Below are 16417 nucleotides of genomic sequence, written 5' to 3' on the forward strand. Positions count from 1 at the left end.
AACACTGAAAAATGTAAATTTCCAATTTCAACCAAACATGCTAGAAATGCTCCAATTGAGCAAATTAGCTTATTGTGAAAATATTACAAACGTCTGACAAACATGATAAATATAAATTTCCAATTTCAACCAAACATGCTAGAAATGCTCCAATTGAGCTAATTAGCTTATTGTGAGAATATTACAAACGTCTGACAAAAGTGAAAAATGTAAATTTCCAATTTCAACCAAACATGCTAGAAATGCTCCAATTGAGCTAATTAGCTTATTGTGAGAATAATACAAACGCCTGACCAAACTGAATAATGTAAATTTTCAATTTCAACCAAACATGCTAGAAATGCTCTAATTGAGCTAATTAGCTTATTGTGAGAATATTACAAACGTCTGACAACACTGAAAAATGTAAATTTCCAATTTCAACCAAACATGCTAGAAATGCTCCAATTGAGCTAATTAGCTTATTGTGAAAATATTACAAACGTCTGACAAACATGATAAATATAAATTTCCAATTTCAACCAAACATGCTAGAAATGCTCTAATTGAGCTAATTAGCTTATTGTGAGAATATTACAAACGTCTGACAAAACTGAAAAATGTAAATTTCCAATTTCAACCAAACATGCTAGAAATGCTCAAATTGAGCTAATTAGCTTATTGTGAGAATATTGCAATTGTCTGACAAAAGTGAAAAATGTAGATTTCCAATTTCAACCAAACATGCTAGAAATGCTCCAATTGAGCTAATTAGCTTATTGTGAGAATATTACAAACGTCTGACTAAAGTGAAAAATGTAAATTTCCAATTTCAACCAAACATGCTAGAAATGCTCCAATTGAGCTAATTAGCTTATTGTGAGAATATTACAAACGTCTGACAAACATGATAAATATAAATTTCCAATTTCAACCAAACATGCTAGAAATGCTCTAATTGAGCTAATTAGCTTATTGTGAGAATATTACAAACGTCTGACAAAACTGAAAAATGTAAATTTCCAATTTCAACCAAACATGCTAGAAATGCTCAAATTGCGCAAATAAGCCTACTGTAGGAATTTTACAAACGTCTGACAAAACTGAAAAATGTAAATTTCCAATTTCAACCAAACATGCTAGAAATGCTTCAATTGAGCTAATTAGCTTATTGTGAGAATATTAAAAACGTCTGACAAAACTGAAAAATGAAATTTTCCAATTTCAACCAAACATGCTAGAAATGCTCCAATTGAGCTAATTAGCTTATTGTTAGAATATTACAAACGTCTGACAAAACTGAAAAATGTAAATTTCCAATTTCAACCAAACATGCTAGAAATGCTCCAATTGAGCTAATTAGCTTATTGTGAGAATATTGCAATTGTCTGACAAAAGTGAAAAATGTAAATTTCCAATTTCAACCAAACATGCTAGAAATGCTCCAATTGAGCTAATTAGCTTATTGTGAGAATATTACAAACGTCTGACTAAAGTGAAAAATGTAAATTTCCAATTTCAACCAAACATGCTAGAAATGCTCCAATTGAGCTAATTAGCTTATTGTGAGAATATTACAAACGTCTGACAAACATGATAAATATAAATTTCCAATTTCAACCAAACATGCTAGAAATGCTCCAATTGAGCTAATTAGCTTATTGTGAGAATATTACAAACGTCTGACAAAACATGATAAATGTAAATTTCCAATTTCAACCAAACATGCTAGAAATGCTCCAATTGAGCTAATTAGCTTATTGTGAAAATATTACAAACGTCTGACAAACATGATAAATATAAATTTCCAATTTCAACCAAACATGCTAGAAATGCTCCAATTGAGCTAATTAGCTTATTGTGAGAATATTACAAACGTCTGACAAAAGTGAAAAATGTAAATTTCCAATTTCAACCAAACATGCTAGAAATGCTCCAATTGAGCTAATTAGCTTATTGTGAGAATAATACAAACGCCTGACCAAACTGAATAATGTAAATTTTCAATTTCAACCAAACATGCTAGAAATGCTCCAATTGAGCTAATTAGCTTATTGTGAGAATATTACAAACGTCTGACAACACTGAAAAATGTAAATTTCCAATTTCAACCAAACATGCTAGAAATGCTCCAATTGAGCTAATTAGCTTATTGTGAAAATATTACAAGCGTCTGACAAACATGATAAATATAAATTTCCAATTTCAACCAAACATGCTAGAAATGCTCTAATTGAGCTAATTAGCTTATTGTGAGAATATTACAAACGTCTGACAAAACTGAAAAATGTAAATTTCCAATTTCAACCAAACATGCTAGAAATGCTCAAATTGAGCTAATTAGCTTATTGTGAGAATATTGCAATTGTCTGACAAAAGTGAAAAATGTAAATTTCCAATTTCAACCAAACATGCTAGAAATGCTCCAATTGAGCTAATTAGCTTATTGTGAGAATATTACAAACGTCTGACTAAAGTGAAAAATGTAAATTTCCAATTTCAACCAAACATGCTAGAAATGCTCCAATTGAGCTAATTAGCTTATTGTGAGAATATTACAAACGTCTGACAAACATGATAAATATAAATTTCCAATTTCAACCAAACATGCTAAAAATGCTCTAATTGAGCTAATTAGCTTATTGTGAGAATATTACAAACGTCTGACAAAACTGAAAAATGTAAATTTCCAATTTCAACCAAACATGCTAGAAATGCTCCAATTGAGCTAATTAGCTTATTGTGAAAATATTACAAACGTCTGACAAACATGATAAATATAAATTTCCAATTTCAACCAAACATGCTAGAAATGCTCTAATTGAGCTAATTAGCTTATTGTGAGAATATTACAAACGTCTGACAAAACTGAAAAATGTAAATTTCCAATTTCAACCAAACATGCTAGAAATGCTCAAATTGAGCTAATTAGCTTATTGTGAGAATATTACAAACGTCTGACAAAACTGAAAAATGTAAATTTCCAATTTCAACCAAACATGCTAGAAATGCTCCAATTGAGCTAATTAGCTTATTGTGAAAATATTACAAACGTCTGACAAACATGATAAATATAAATTTCCAATTTCAACCAAACATGCTAGAAATGCTCTAATTGAGCTAATTAGCTTATTGTGAGAATATTACAAACGTCTGACAAAACTGAAAAATGTAAATTTCCAATTTCAACCAAACATGCTAGAAATGCTCAAATTGAGCTAATTAGCTTATTGTGAGAATATTGCAATTGTCTGACAAAAGTGAAAAATGTAAATTTCCAATTTCAACCAAACATGCTAGAAATGCTCCAATTGAGCTAATTAGCTTATTGTGAGAATATTACAAACGTCTGACTAAAGTGAAAAATGTAAATTTCCAATTTCAACCAAACATGCTAGAAATGCTCCAATTGAGCTAATTAGCTTATTGTGAGAATATTACAAACGTCTGACAAACATGATAAATATAAATTTCCAATTTCAACCAAACATGCTAGAAATGCTCTAATTGAGCTAATTAGCTTATTGTGAGAATATTACAAACGTCTGACAAAACTGAAAAATGTAAATTTCCAATTTCAACCAAACATGCTAGAAATGCTCAAATTGCGCAAATAAGCCTACTGTAGGAATTTTACAAACGTCTGACAAAACTGAAAAATGTAAATTTCCAATTTCAACCAAACATGCTAGAAATGCTTCAATTGAGCTAATTAGCTTATTGTGAGAATATTAAAAACGTCTGACAAAACTGAAAAATGAAATTTTCCAATTTCAACCAAACATGCTAGAAATGCTCCAATTGAGCTAATTAGCTTATTGTTAGAATATTACAAACGTCTGACAAAACTGAAAAATGTAAATTTCCAATTTCAACCAAACATGCTAGAAATGCTCCAATTGAGCTAATTAGCTTATTGTGAGAATATTGCAATTGTCTGACAAAAGTGAAAAATGTAAATTTCCAATTTCAACCAAACATGCTAGAAATGCTCCAATTGAGCTAATTAGCTTATTGTGAGAATATTACAAACGTCTGACTAAAGTGAAAAATGTAAATTTCCAATTTCAACCAAACATGCTAGAAATGCTCCAATTGAGCTAATTAGCTTATTGTGAGAATATTACAAACGTCTGACAAACATGATAAATATAAATTTCCAATTTCAACCAAACATGCTAGAAATGCTCCAATTGAGCTAATTAGCTTATTGTGAGAATATTACAAACGTCTGACAAAACATGATAAATGTAAATTTCCAATTTCAACCAAACATGCTAGAAATGCTCCAATTGAGCTAATTAGCTTATTGTGAAAATATTACAAACGTCTGACAAACATGATAAATATAAATTTCCAATTTCAACCAAACATGCTAGAAATGCTCCAATTGAGCTAATTAGCTTATTGTGAGAATATTACAAACGTCTGACAAAAGTGAAAAATGTAAATTTCCAATTTCAACCAAACATGCTAGAAATGCTCCAATTGAGCTAATTAGCTTATTGTGAGAATAATACAAACGCCTGACCAAACTGAATAATGTAAATTTTCAATTTCAACCAAACATGCTAGAAATGCTCCAATTGAGCTAATTAGCTTATTGTGAGAATATTACAAACGTCTGACAACACTGAAAAATGTAAATTTCCAATTTCAACCAAACATGCTAGAAATGCTCCAATTGAGCTAATTAGCTTATTGTGAAAATATTACAAGCGTCTGACAAACATGATAAATATAAATTTCCAATTTCAACCAAACATGCTAGAAATGCTCTAATTGAGCTAATTAGCTTATTGTGAGAATATTACAAACGTCTGACAAAACTGAAAAATGTAAATTTCCAATTTCAACCAAACATGCTAGAAATGCTCAAATTGAGCTAATTAGCTTATTGTGAGAATATTGCAATTGTCTGACAAAAGTGAAAAATGTAAATTTCCAATTTCAACCAAACATGCTAGAAATGCTCCAATTGAGCTAATTAGCTTATTGTGAGAATATTACAAACGTCTGACTAAAGTGAAAAATGTAAATTTCCAATTTCAACCAAACATGCTAGAAATGCTCCAATTGAGCTAATTAGCTTATTGTGAGAATATTACAAACGTCTGACAAACATGATAAATATAAATTTCCAATTTCAACCAAACATGCTAAAAATGCTCTAATTGAGCTAATTAGCTTATTGTGAGAATATTACAAACGTCTGACAAAACTGAAAAATGTAAATTTCCAATTTCAACCAAACATGCTAGAATTGCTCAAATTGCGCAAATAAGCCTACTGTAGGAATTTTACAAACGTCTGACAAAACTGAAAAATGTAAATTTCCAATTTCAACCAAACATGCTAGAAATGCTTCAATTGAGCTAATTAGCTTATTGTGAGAATATTAAAACGTCTGACAAAACTGAAAAATGTAATTTTCCAATTTCAACCAAACATGCTAGAAATGCTCCAATTGAGCTAATTAGCTTATTGTTAGAATATTACAAACGTCTGACAAAACTGAAAAATGTAAATTTCCAATTTCAACCAAACATGCTAGAAATGCTCCAATTGAGCTAATTAGCTTATTGTGAGAATATTGCAATTGTCTGACAAAAGTGAAAAATGTAAATTTCCAATTTCAACCAAACATGCTAGAAATGCTCCAATTGAGCTAATTAGCTTATTGTGAGAATATTACAAACGTCTGACTAAAGTGAAAAATGTAAATTTCCAATTTCAACCAAACATGCTAGAAATGCTCCAATTGAGCTAATTAGCTTATTGTGAGAATATTACAAACGTCTGACAAACATGATAAATATAAATTTCCAATTTCAACCAAACATGCTAGAAATGCTCCAATTGAGCTAATTAGCTTATTGTGAGAATATTACAAACGTCTGACAAAACATGATAAATGTAAATTTCCAATTTCAACCAAACATGCTAGAAATGCTCCAATTGAGCTAATTAGCTTATTGTGAGAATATTACAAACGTCTGACAAAACTGAAAAATGTAAATTTCCAATTTCAACCAAACATGCTAGAAATGCTCCAATTGAGCTAATTAGCTTATTGTGAGAATATTGCAATTGTCTGACAAAAGTGAAAAATGTAAATTTCCAATTTCAACCAAACATGCTAGAAATGCTCCAATTGAGCTAATTAGCTTATTGTGAGAATATTAAAAACGTCTGACAAAACTGAAAAATGTAATTTTCCAATTTCAACCAAACATGCTAGAAATGCTCCAATTGAGCTAATTAGCTTATTGTGAGAATATTACAAACGTCTGACAACACTGAAAAATGTAAATTTCCAATTTCAACCAAACATGCTAGAAATGCTCCAATTGAGCTAATTAGCTTATTGTGAGAATATTACAAACGTCTGACAAAACTAAAAAATGTAAATTTCCAATTTCAACCAAACATGCTAGAAATGCTCAAACTGCGCAAATAAGCCTACTGTAGGAATTTTACAAACGTCTGACAAAACTGAAAAATGTAAATTTCCAATTTCAACCAAACATGCTAGAAATGCTCCAATTGAGCTAATTAGCTTATTGTGAGAATATTACAAACGTCTGACAAAACTGAAAAATGTAAATTTCCAATTTCAACCAAACATGCTAGAAATGCTCCAATTGAGCTAATTAGCTTATTGTGAGAATATTGCAATTGTCTGACAAAAGTGAAAAATGTAAATTTCCAATTTCAACCACACATGCTAGAAATGCTCCAATTGAGCTAATTAGCTTATTGTGAGAATATTGCAATTGTCTGACAAAAGTGAAAAATGTAAATTTCCAATTTCAACCAAACATGCTAGAAATGCTCCAATTGAGCTAATTAGCTTATTGTGAGAATATTACAAACGTCTGACAAAACTGAAAAATGTAAATTTCAAATTTCAACCAAACATGCTAGAAATGCTCCAATTGAGCTAATTAGCTTATTGTGAGAATATTGCAATTGTCTGACAAAAGTGAAAAATGTAAATTTCCATTTTTAACCAAACATGCTAGAAATGCTCCAATTGAGCTAATTAGCTTATTGTGAGAATATTACAAACGTCTGACAACACTGAAAAATGTAAATTTCCAATTTCAACCAAACATGCTAGAAATGCTCTAATTGAGCTAATTAGCTTATTGTGAGAATATTGCAATTGTCTGACAAAAGTGAAAAATGTAAATTTCCAATTTCAACCAAACATGCTAGAAATGCTCCAATTGAGCTAATTAGCTTATTGTGAGAATATTACAAACGTCTGACAAAAGTGAAAAATGTAAATTTCCAATTTCAACCAAACATGCTATAAATGCTCCAATTGAGCTAATTAGCTTATTGTGAGAATATTACAAACGCCTGACCAAACTGAATAATGTAAATTTTCAATTTCAACCAAACATGCTAGAAATGCTCCAATTGAGCTAATTAGCTTATTGTGAGAATATTACAAACGTCTGACAACACTGAAAAATGTAAATTTCCAATTTCAACCAAACATACTAGAAATGCTCCAATTGAGCTAATTAGCTTATTGTGAGAATATTACAAACGTCTGACAAACATGATAAATATAAATTTCCAATTTCAACCAAACATGCTAGAAATGCTCTAATTGAGCTAATTAGCTTATTGTGAGAATATTACAAACGTCTGACAAAACTAAAAAATGTAAATTTCCAATTTCAACCAAACATGCTAGAAATGCTCAAACTGCGCAAATAAGCCTACTGTAGGAATTTTACAAACGTCTGACAAAACTGAAAAATGTAAATTTCCAATTTCAACCAAACATGCTAGAAATGCTCCAATTGAGCTAATTAGCTTATTGTGAGAATATTACAAACGTCTGACAAAACTGAAAAATGTAAATTTCCAATTTCAACCAAACATGCTAGAAATGCTCCAATTGAGCTAATTAGCTTATTGTGAGAATATTGCAATTGTCTGACAAAAGTGAAAAATGTAAATTTCCAATTTCAACCACACATGCTAGAAATGCTCCAATTGAGCTAATTAGCTTATTGTGAGAATATTACAAACGTCTGACAAAACTGAAAAATGTAAATTTCAAATTTCAACCAAACATGCTAGAAATGCTCCAATTGAGCTAATTAGCTTATTGTGAGAATATTGCAATTGTCTGACAAAAGTGAAAAATGTAAATTTCCATTTTTAACCAAACATGCTAGAAATGCTCCAATTGAGCTAATTAGCTTATTGTGAGAATATTACAAACGTCTGACAACACTGAAAAATGTAAATTTCCAATTTCAACCAAACATGCTAGAAATGCTCTAATTGAGCTAATTAGCTTATTGTGAGAATATTGCAATTGTCTGACAAAAGTGAAAAATGTAAATTTCCAATTTCAACCAAACATGCTAGAAATGCTCCAATTGAGCTAATTAGCTTATTGTGAGAATATTACAAACGTCTGACAAAAGTGAAAAATGTAAATTTCCAATTTCAACCAAACATGCTAGAAATGCTCCAATTGAGCTAATTAGCTTATTGTGAGAATATTACAAACGTCTGACAACACTGAAAAATGTAAATTTCCAATTTCAACCAAACATGCTAGAAATGCTCCAATTGAGCTAATTAGCTTATTGTGAAAATATTACAAACGTCTGACAAACATGATAAATATAAATTTCCAATTTCAACCAAACATGCTAGAAATGCTCTAATTGAGCTAATTAGCTTATTGTGAGAATATTACAAACGTCTGACAAAACTGAAAAATGTAAATTTCCAATTTCAACCAAACATGCTAGAAATGCTCAAATTGAGCTAATTAGCTTATTGTGAGAATATTGCAATTGTCTGACAAAAGTGAAAAATGTAATTTTCCAATTTCAACCAAACATGCTAGAAATGCTCCAATTGAGCTAATTAGCTTATTGTGAGAATATTACAAACGTCTGACTAAAGTGAAAAATGTAAATTTCCAATTTCAACCAAACATGCTAGAAATGCTCCAATTGAGCTAATTAGCTTATTGTGAGAATATTACAAACGTCTGACAAACATGATAAATATAAATTTCCAATTTCAACCAAACATGCTAGAAATGCTCTAATTGAGCTAATTAGCTTATTGTGAGAATATTACAAACGTCTGACAAAACTGAAAAATGTAAATTTCCAATTTCAACCAAACATGCTAGAAATGCTCAAATTGCGCAAATAAGCCTACTGTAGGAATTTTACAAACGTCTGACAAAACTGAAAAATGTAAATTTCCAATTTCAACCAAACATGCTAGAAATGCTCCAATTGAGCTAATTAGCTTATTGTGAGAATATTACAAACGTCTGACCAAACTGAAAAATGTAAATTTCCAATTTCAACCAAACATGCTAGAAATGCTCCAATTGAGCTAATTAGCTTATTGTGAAAATATTACAAACGTCTGACAAACATGATAAATGTAAATTTCCAATTTCAACCAAACATGCTAGAAATGCTCTAATTGAGCTAATTAGCTTATTGTGAGAATATTACAAACGTCTGACAAAAGTGAAAAATGTAAATTTCCAATTTCAACCAAACATGCTAGAAATGCTCCAATTGAGCTAATTAGCTTATTGTGAGAATATTACAAACGTCTGACAACACTGAAAAATTCAAATTTCCAATTTCAACCAAACATGCTAGAAATGCTCCAATTGAGCTAATTAGCTTATTGTGAGAATATTACAAACGCCTGACCAAACTGAATAATGTAAATTTTCAATTTCAACCAAACATGCTAGAAATGCTCCAATTGAGCTAATTAGCTTATTGTGAGAATATTACAAACGTCTGACAACACTGAAAAATGTAAATTTCCAATTTCAACCAAACATGCTAGAAATGCTCCAATTGAGCTAATTAGCTTATTGTGAAAATATTACAAACGTCTGACAAACATGATAAATATAAATTTCCAATTTCAACCAAACATACTAGAAATGCTCCAATTGAGCTAATTAGCTTATTGTGAGAATATTACAAACGTCTGACAAACATGATAAATATAAATTTGCAATTTCAACCAAACATGCTAGAAATGCTCTAATTGAGCTAATTAGCTTATTGTGAGAATATTACAAACGTCTGACAAAACTAAAAAATGTAAATTTCCAATTTCAACCAAACATGCTAGAAATGCTCAAACTGCGCAAATAAGCCTACTGTAGGAATTTTACAAACGTCTGACAAAACTGAAAAATGTAAATTTCCAATTTCAACCAAACATGCTAGAAATGCTCCAATTGAGCTAATTAGCTTATTGTGAGAATATTACAAACGTCTGACAAAACTGAAAAATGTAAATTTCCAATTTCAACCAAACATGCTAGAAATGCTCCAATTGAGCTAATTAGCTTATTGTGAGAATATTGCAATTGTCTGACAAAAGTGAAAAATGTAAATTTCCAATTTCAACCACACATGCTAGAAATGCTCCAATTGAGCTAATTAGCTTATTGTGAGAATATTACAAAGGTCTGACAAAACTGAAAAATGTAAATTTCAAATTTCAACCAAACATGCTAGAAATGCTCCAATTGAGCTAATTAGCTTATTGTGAGAATATTGCAATTGTCTGACAAAAGTGAAAAATGTAAATTTCCATTTTTAACCAAACATGCTAGAAATGCTCCAATTGAGCTAATTAGCTTATTGTGAGAATATTACAAACGTCTGACAACACTGAAAAATGTAAATTTCCAATTTCAACCAAACATGCTAGAAATGCTCTAATTGAGCTAATTAGCTTATTGTGAGAATATTGCAATTGTCTGACAAAAGTGAAAAATGTAAATTTCCAATTTCAACCAAACATGCTAGAAATGCTCCAATTGAGCTAATTAGCTTATTGTGAGAATATTACAAACGTCTGACAAAAGTGAAAAATGTAAATTTCCAATTTCAACCAAACATGCTAGAAATGCTCCAATTGAGCTAATTAGCTTATTGTGAGAATATTACAAACGTCTGACAACACTGAAAAATGTAAATTTCCAATTTCAACCAAACATGCTAGAAATGCTCCAATTGAGCTAATTAGCTTATTGTGAAAATATTACAAACGTCTGACAAACATGATAAATATAAATTTCCAATTTCAACCAAACATGCTAGAAATGCTCTAATTGAGCTAATTAGCTTATTGTGAGAATATTACAAACGTCTGACAAAACTGAAAAATGTAAATTTCCAATTTCAACCAAACATGCTAGAAATGCTCAAATTGAGCTAATTAGCTTATTGTGAGAATATTGCAATTGTCTGACAAAAGTGAAAAATGTAATTTTCCAATTTCAACCAAACATGCTAGAAATGCTCCAATTGAGCTAATTAGCTTATTGTGAGAATATTACAAACGTCTGACTAAAGTGAAAAATGTAAATTTCCAATTTCAACCAAACATGCTAGAAATGCTCCAATTGAGCTAATTAGCTTATTGTGAGAATATTACAAACGTCTGACAAACATGATAAATATAAATTTCCAATTTCAACCAAACATGCTAGAAATGCTCTAATTGAGCTAATTAGCTTATTGTGAGAATATTACAAACGTCTGACAAAACTGAAAAATGTAAATTTCCAATTTCAACCAAACATGCTAGAAATGCTCAAATTGCGCAAATAAGCCTACTGTAGGAATTTTACAAACGTCTGACAAAACTGAAAAATGTAAATTTCCAATTTCAACCAAACATGCTAGAAATGCTCCAATTGAGCTAATTAGCTTATTGTGAGAATATTACAAACGTCTGACAAAACTGAAAAATGTAAATTTCCAATTTCAACCAAACATGCTAGAAATGCTCCAATTGAGCTAATTAGCTTATTGTGAGAATATTGCAATTGTCTGACAAAAGTGAAAAATGTAAATTTCCAATTTCAACCACACATGCTAGAAATGCTCCAATTGAGCTAATTAGCTTATTGTGAGAATATTACAAACGTCTGACAAAACTGAAAAATGTAAATTTCAAATTTCAACCAAACATGCTAGAAATGCTCCAATTGAGCTAATTAGCTTATTGTGAGAATATTGCAATTGTCTGACAAAAGTGAAAAATGTAAATTTCCATTTTTAACCAAACATGCTAGAAATGCTCCAATTGAGCTAATTAGCTTATTGTGAGAATATTACAAACGTCTGACAACACTGAAAAATGTAAATTTCCAATTTCAACCAAACATGCTAGAAATGCTCTAATTGAGCTAATTAGCTTATTGTGAGAATATTGCAATTGTCTGACAAAAGTGAAAAATGTAAATTTCCAATTTCAACCAAACATGCTAGAAATGCTCCAATTGAGCTAATTAGCTTATTGTGAGAATATTACAAACGTCTGACAAAAGTGAAAAATGTAAATTTCCAATTTCAACCAAACATGCTAGAAATGCTCCAATTGAGCTAATTAGCTTATTGTGAGAATATTACAAACGTCTGACAACACTGAAAAATGTAAATTTCCAATTTCAACCAAACATGCTAGAAATGCTCCAATTGAGCTAATTAGCTTATTGTGAAAATATTACAAACGTCTGACAAACATGATAAATATAAATTTCCAATTTCAACCAAACATGCTAGAAATGCTCTAATTGAGCTAATTAGCTTATTGTGAGAATATTACAAACGTCTGACAAAACTGAAAAATGTAAATTTCCAATTTCAACCAAACATGCTAGAAATGCTCAAATTGAGCTAATTAGCTTATTGTGAGAATATTGCAATTGTCTGACAAAAGAGAAAAATGTAATTTTCCAATTTCAACCAAACATGCTAGAAATGCTCCAATTGAGCTAATTAGCTTATTGTGAGAATATTACAAACGTCTGACTAAAGTGAAAAATGTAAATTTCCAATTTCAACCAAACATGCTAGAAATGCTCCAATTGAGCTAATTAGCTTATTGTGAGAATATTACAAACGTCTGACAAACATGATAAATATAAATTTCCAATTTCAACCAAACATGCTAGAAATGCTCTAATTGAGCTAATTAGCTTATTGTGAGAATATTACAAACGTCTGACAAAACTGAAAAATGTAAATTTCCAATTTCAACCAAACATGCTAGAAATGCTCAAATTGCGCAAATAAGCCTACTGTAGGAATTTTACAAACGTCTGACAAAACTGAAAAATGTAAATTTCCAATTTCAACCAAACATGCTAGAAATGCTCCAATTGAGCTAATTAGCTTATTGTGAGAATATTACAAACGTCTGACCAAACTGAAAAATGTAAATTTCCAATTTCAACCAAACATGCTAGAAATGCTCCAATTGAGCTAATTAGCTTATTGTGAAAATATTACAAACGTCTGACAAACATGATAAATGTAAATTTCCAATTTCAACCAAACATGCTAGAAATGCTCTAATTGAGCTAATTAGCTTATTGTGAGAATATTACAAACGTCTGACAAAAGTGAAAAATGTAAATTTCCAATTTCAACCAAACATGCTAGAAATGCTCCAATTGAGCTAATTAGCTTATTGTGAGAATATTACAAACGTCTGACAACACTGAAAAATTCAAAATTCCAATTTCAACCAAACATGCTAGAAATGCTCCAATTGAGCTAATTAGCTTATTGTGAGAATATTACAAACGCCTGACCAAACTGAATAATGTAAATTTTCAATTTCAACCAAACATGCTAGAAATGCTCCAATTGAGCTAATTAGCTTATTGTGAGAATATTACAAACGTCTGACAACACTGAAAAATGTAAATTTCCAATTTCAACCAAACATGCTAGAAATGCTCCAATTGAGCTAATTAGCTTATTGTGAAAATATTACAAACGTCTGACAAACATGATAAATATAAATTTCCAATTTCAACCAAACATACTAGAAATGCTCCAATTGAGCTAATTAGCTTATTGTGAGAATATTACAAACGTCTGACAAACATGATAAATATAAATTTCCAATTTCAACCAAACATGCTAGAAATGCTCTAATTGAGCTAATTAGCTTATTGTGAGAATATTACAAACGTCTGACAAAACTAAAAAATGTAAATTTCCAATTTCAACCAAACATGCTAGAAATGCTCAAACTGCGCAAATAAGCCTACTGTAGGAATTTTACAAACGTCTGACAAAACTGAAAAATGTAAATTTCCAATTTCAACCAAACATGCTAGAAATGCTCCAATTGAGCTAATTAGCTTATTGTGAGAATATTACAAACGTCTGACAAAACTGAAAAATGTAAATTTCCAATTTCAACCAAACATGCTAGAAATGCTCCAATTGAGCTAATTAGCTTATTGTGAGAATATTGCAATTGTCTGACAAAAGTGAAAAATGTAAATTTCCAATTTCAACCACACATGCTAGAAATGCTCCAATTGAGCTAATTAGCTTATTGTGAGAATATTACAAACGTCTGACAAAACTGAAAAATGTAAATTTCAAATTTCAACCAAACATGCTAGAAATGCTCCAATTGAGCTAATTAGCTTATTGTGAGAATATTGCAATTGTCTGACAAAAGTGAAAAATGTAAATTTCCATTTTTAACCAAACATGCTAGAAATGCTCCAATTGAGCTAATTAGCTTATTGTGAGAATATTACAAACGTCTGACAACACTGAAAAATGTAAATTTCCAATTTCAACCAAACATGCTAGAAATGCTCTAATTGAGCTAATTAGCTTATTGTGAGAATATTGCAATTGTCTGACAAAAGTGAAAAATGTAAATTTCCAATTTCAACCAAACATGCTAGAAATGCTCCAATTGAGCTAATTAGCTTATTGTGAGAATATTACAAACGTCTGACAAAAGTGAAAAATGTAAATTTCCAATTTCAACCAAACATGCTAGAAATGCTCCAATTGAGCTAATTAGCTTATTGTGAGAATATTACAAACGTCTGACAACACTGAAAAATGTAAATTTCCAATTTCAACCAAACATGCTAGAAATGCTCCAATTGAGCTAATTAGCTTATTGTGAAAATATTACAAACGTCTGACAAACATGATAAATATAAATTTCCAATTTCAACCAAACATGCTAGAAATGCTCTAATTGAGCTAATTAGCTTATTGTGAGAATATTACAAACGTCTGACAAAACTGAAAAATGTAAATTTCCAATTTCAACCAAACATGCTAGAAATGCTCAAATTGAGCTAATTAGCTTATTGTGAGAATATTGCAATTGTCTGACAAAAGTGAAAAATGTAATTTTCCAATTTCAACCAAACATGCTAGAAATGCTCCAATTGAGCTAATTAGCTTATTGTGAGAATATTACAAACGTCTGACTAAAGTGAAAAATGTAAATTTCCAATTTCAACCAAACATGCTAGAAATGCTCCAATTGAGCTAATTAGCTTATTGTGAGAATATTACAAACGTCTGACAAACATGATAAATATAAATTTCCAATTTCAACCAAACATGCTAGAAATGCTCTAATTGAGCTAATTAGCTTATTGTGAGAATATTACAAACGTCTGACAAAACTGAAAAATGTAAATTTCCAATTTCAACCAAACATGCTAGAAATGCTCAGATTGCGCAAATAAGCCTACTGTAGGAATTTTACAAACGTCTGACAAAACTGAAAAATGTAAATTTCCAATTTCAACCAAACATGCTAGAAATGCTCCAATTGAGCTAATTAGCTTATTGTGAGAATATTACAAACGTCTGACCAAACTGAAAAATGTAAATTTCCAATTTCAACCAAACATGCTAGAAATGCTCCAATTGAGCTAATTAGCTTATTGTGAAAATATTACAAACGTCTGACAAACATGATAAATGTAAATTTCCAATTTCAACCAAACATGCTAGAAATGCTCTAATTGAGCTAATTAGCTTATTGTGAGAATATTACAAACGTCTGACAAAAGTGAAAAATGTAAATTTCCAATTTCAACCAAACATGCTAGAAATGCTCCAATTGAGCTAATTAGCTTATTGTGAGAATATTACAAACGTTTGACAACACTGAAAAATTCAAATTTCCAATTTCAACCAAACATGCTAGAAATGCTCCAATTGAGCTAATTAGCTTATTGTGAGAATATTACAAACGTCTGACAAACATGATAAGTATAAATTTCCAATTTCAACCAAACATGCTGGAAATGCTCCAATTGAGCTAATTAGCTTATTGTGAGAATATTACAAACGTCTGACAAAACTGAAAAATGTAAATTTCCAATTTCAACCAAACATGCTAGAAATGCTCAAATTGCGCAAATAAGCCTACTGTGGGAATTTTACAAACGTCTGACAAAACCGAAAAATGTAAATTTCCAATTTCAACCAAACATGCTAGAAATGCTCCAAGTGAGCTAATTAGCTTATTGTTAGAATATTACAAACGTCTGACAAAACTGAAAAATGTAAATTTCCAATTTCAACCAAACATGCTAGAAATG

Source organism: Watersipora subatra, unplaced genomic scaffold (assembly GCF_963576615.1).
Source record: "Watersipora subatra unplaced genomic scaffold, tzWatSuba1.1 SCAFFOLD_52, whole genome shotgun sequence".
In the NCBI taxonomy this organism is placed as follows: Eukaryota; Metazoa; Bryozoa; class Gymnolaemata; order Cheilostomatida; family Watersiporidae; genus Watersipora; species Watersipora subatra.